The 4,186-nt window shown below is 38.2% G+C and overlaps 1 pseudogene; it reads left to right on the top strand.

The window, feature by feature from the left end:
• The first annotated feature begins 867 nt into the window (after positions 1 to 867).
• LOC114007895 (zinc finger protein 582 pseudogene) lies at positions 868 to 2,377 on the top strand (annotated as a pseudogene).
• Positions 2,378 to 4,186: the final 1,809 nt, after the last annotated feature.

The following is a 4,186-nucleotide window of genomic DNA, read 5'->3' as shown; positions in this document are numbered from 1 at the left end:
CATATCCTGTGAGCTAATGTTTAAAATCATTCAATGGCTTACAAAGTACTTTGGTGTTTACAAGTATCCCTTCATTCATCACATTCTTCCTGAGTTCCGCTAAGCACAATTTTAGGCACTTGGAGGCAAAAGTGTTAATATTCAAGACCATTTCTAAGGTATTTATGCATTTCAAAAATTATGCCACTTAGCATACTACTTATAAATTACTTTGCTATTTACACTGTGTAAGAGACTTTGCCTTTTTAAGTCATTTGATCATTATAAAGAACATGGAGATTGGTTAATCCCTTCAAATTATGAAGTGTTCTGCAGATTAAGAGCACTTTATAATTACGAAACAATTCAATGTAGATGACTCACATAGCATTTCTAAAATCTGTCATTTTTCTTTAGCAAACTTCTTTGATACTTACAGAGTATCCTGCAGGAGACAGACTTCCTTGTTGTTTAGAGAACATTTTGCACTTTCTTAAATACTTCAAAATTAGAAAAAAAATTTTAAAAGAATTCTTTTATTTACCCCTATTTACTATTTTTATTATCCAATTTGAGCAAAGAGAGAAAGAAAAAGTGAGAAAGTAAGCTACCAGGTCTGAGACTTGAACCGCAGTCGGCCTTTAATCACCTCAGCACCTGCCAGCCCAAAAATTTAGGAAAATTTAAAACTCATGATTCTAGATTATACATAGCATTAAGTGTTCATTAACACTATGTGGTTTACAAAGTATTTTACAATTGACAAGCAGTTTTTCTGTTAACCAAATACTCTGACAGTGTGTATTGTTATAAAGTGGTTTTCCATCAGGGTGGCGAGACGTCCAGTGCCAAGGTAGGATCGTGCCCTGGGCTGTGTGTGGCATGACCATGGTGGCTCCTGGAACCAAGGACACCACATGGGGGACAGAATCATTCAGGGATGTGATCATAGTCTTCTTCCAAGAAGAATGGCAATGATTGGCACCTGCTCAGAGGGAATTGTACAGAGATGTGATGTTGGAGACCCATGGCAACCTGGTCTCACTGGGTCTTGCCATTTCCAAACCTGATGTGACCTCCTTTCTTGGGCAATGCAAAGAGCCCTGGATGGTGGAGAGGAGAGTGGCAGGAAGTCTTGCCCAGTATTGGAGCCCAGAGATTTTACCCAAGTATTACCTCTAAAGCAGCATGTTTGTGAAGTTGAGTCACCCCAGTGGCAGATAATGGAAAGTCTTGCCAGTTACAGTCTTGAGTGCTCAAATTTTCAAGATGATTGGGATCACAGAAGCCAGTTCAACAGACAACTGGGAAATGCAAACAAATATCAGTCAAATGATAATCAGTCATGAAGAAACACCCACTTTCAGCTAGCAAGCATCCCTTACCTTTTACCAGAAAATTCACAGTGGAGATAAACCCTGTGGATATAATAAATGTAGAAAAGACTTCTGGCAGGAAGAATTCCTTATTAATTATCAAGGACTTCATACTAATGAAAACTCTTTAAATGTAAGCAATGAGGAAAGGCCTTTAAATATGGCTCATGACTAATTCAGCACCAGAATATTCATTCTGGTAAGAAACCTTATGAATGTAAGGAATGTGGCTAGGCCTTCAATTCTGTTTCAAATTTCATCCAGCACCAGATTTCGTACTGGTGAGAAACCTTACGAATGTAAGGACTGTGCAAAGGTGTTTAGTCAAGGCTCACAGTTAATTGAACATTGGCGAATTCATATGGGTGAAAAAAACCTCTCAGTGCAAAGAATGTGGCAAGGCCTTTAACTGGATCTCACATCTTAAAGTAGATAGAATCCATACTGGTGAAAAACCCTATGCATGCAAAGAATGTGGGATGACCTTTGGTCTTTGGTCTCAACTGATTCAACATCAGACTGATCACACTGATGAGAAACTGTATGAATGCAGGGAGTGTGGGAAGACCTTTAATCAAAGCTCAACTCTTATTCGAGGAGAACTCATGCCTGTGAGAAACCCTATGTATGTAAGGTATGTGGAAAGGCCTTTAGAGTGAGCTGACGACTTAAACAGCATCAGGGGATTCACACTGGAGAGAGATCCTACCAATGTAAGATTTGTGGCAGGGCCTTCAAACAGCAAAGAATTCATATGGGTGAGAAACCGTATGACTATAAGGAATGTGAGAAGGCTTTTAGTCATAACTCACAAAGAATTCAACAGCAGGTAATTTATAAGAAAAGTCCTATAAATATAAAGAAAGTAAGAGACCTTAAGTCATGACTCAACTACTGTTCAACATCAGAGAGTGACACATGTGAATATAAGAAATGTGGAAAAGCCTTCCCATAGCACTTATCCCTTACTAATTATCAGAGAATTTATGTATGAATTTATGTATGTATTTATGTATGAATGACAGTAATAGTGAAAGTCCATTAGTTTAGAGAATTAATAACTTCTGCATCTGGGAGAAAGACTTGAGGAATGTAATACAAATGAGAATTACTCCATTCAGAGTTCTACTAAAGGCATAAACTTCATATCAAAGAAAAACTGTATGGATGTAAATTTTTCTAAGACATATTTTTGGTATAAGGCACATGTGTTCACCAGAGGAAGAGAAACAGAGACAGAGAGAGACAGAAAGTGAGGTGGGTTAACAAAGCCGCAGTCCCTTTTCCTCCAGTCTCTTCTCAGGAGTTTGGTCATGCACACACACATGCCTAGTATGAGTTTTAATCCACAAGGTCTGAGACTTGAACTGCGGTTGACTACATGGGAGTCCAGTGATGTAACCATTATGCCATCTCCTGGTCCCTGGATGTAAATTGTTTAGACTATGATTGTCAATGAAACAGGGAAAGGTTGGAAAAAATTTTGTCTCTGACCCATTCCAGAACCACATTTTCTGGCCACAGTGTAATAATTTTAACAGTAGTCAAAAGTTTTAGTTTTCTTTGGCAAAAAAAAAGGATACAATAGCCAGTTTACTCTTGATAAGGAAATTAATCATGCAATTACCCTGAATGGTAATGAAAAGAGTTTATGTGACATGAGATGGGTAAAGTAGGCAAAGGTACCTCGGGAAGAATTTTTACAGCCTTTAAATGCATGCATATACACAAATACCTGAAAGACTGTACTTGCATACAGCAACTGTACTATTCAAGACTACCAAATACCCAGGAATTTAAAAAATTAACAGAAAATTAAAACAAAATGATGAAATAATTAGTCATCTTACAGTAATCGGTTTTATTTATTCTCTTGTCAGGGATAATTTAAATTTACAAGTGTGTTTCTTAATTTCCATATTGTTCTTGATGATTATTCATGACCACTGTCACAAACAAATGTTGGTCACCTCCCCAGCAGCCATACCCAACTCCTGTTGTTACTGACACAATCCGTTGCTTACATTAGAATCTGAAGATTTCAGACGTTAATTTTCCAGGTTCCTGTGCACCTGAGTGAGCAGCATGTCCCAGGATTGGTCAGTTTGATCTAATGGTGCTTCTAGGAAGGAATTTCCTCATTCAGAAAGACAAATTGTAAAGATTCTCTTCTCACTTCCTGCTCACATTTTTCTATAATGTGATATCTGGAGTTGCTGCAATATCTTGTAATCATTTGAAAACAGGGCATTAGAGAAGTTGATCCAGAACCCTGGCAATATTCAACTGTGAGGCCAATTGTGGACCTCCTTGTTATGTAAGTAAAATAAATATTGCTAAACTTCCCCCAAAAAAGTTATTTTCCATTTTCCAAAGCACATGTTTTATTAATTTCTTTGTAATGCTCAAAAAGAAGTTGTGGCTACAAAGAGCTTTACTTCTACCAATAGAATCCACTAAAATGGAAACACTTAATCACACAAATATTTGTGAAGTCTGTGAAGGGATTTACAGAGTCCTCCAGCATCGCCTGGGTAACTGTTCAGAGTGCCTACCATGGGACAGGTGCAGAGCCAAGTCTGGGCTTTGGCTGAGAAACAGCTCCACTCTGCGGAGTGGAGTAGAACAGGAGAAGATAAAAAGATAATGACAGACAGTGGCAATGCTACTCCAAGAGAGCAAAACGGGGAAACGGGAAACGTAGAGCCAGCCCCCAACAGAATGTGAACAGATACATTGCATGCCACATCTGAGCAGAAGCTTTGAATATGGTTTGTGGCTTACCTCAGTCTTTGCTTTTCACCTTTACATAAAAAAATAGCATGCCTCAA

The sequence above is a fragment of the Tupaia chinensis genome, unplaced genomic scaffold, assembly GCF_000334495.1.
Source record: "Tupaia chinensis unplaced genomic scaffold, TupChi_1.0 Scaffold000037_18, whole genome shotgun sequence".
Classification (NCBI taxonomy): Eukaryota; Metazoa; Chordata; class Mammalia; order Scandentia; family Tupaiidae; genus Tupaia; species Tupaia belangeri.
This window is presented reverse-complemented; position numbering and strand designations above follow the sequence as displayed.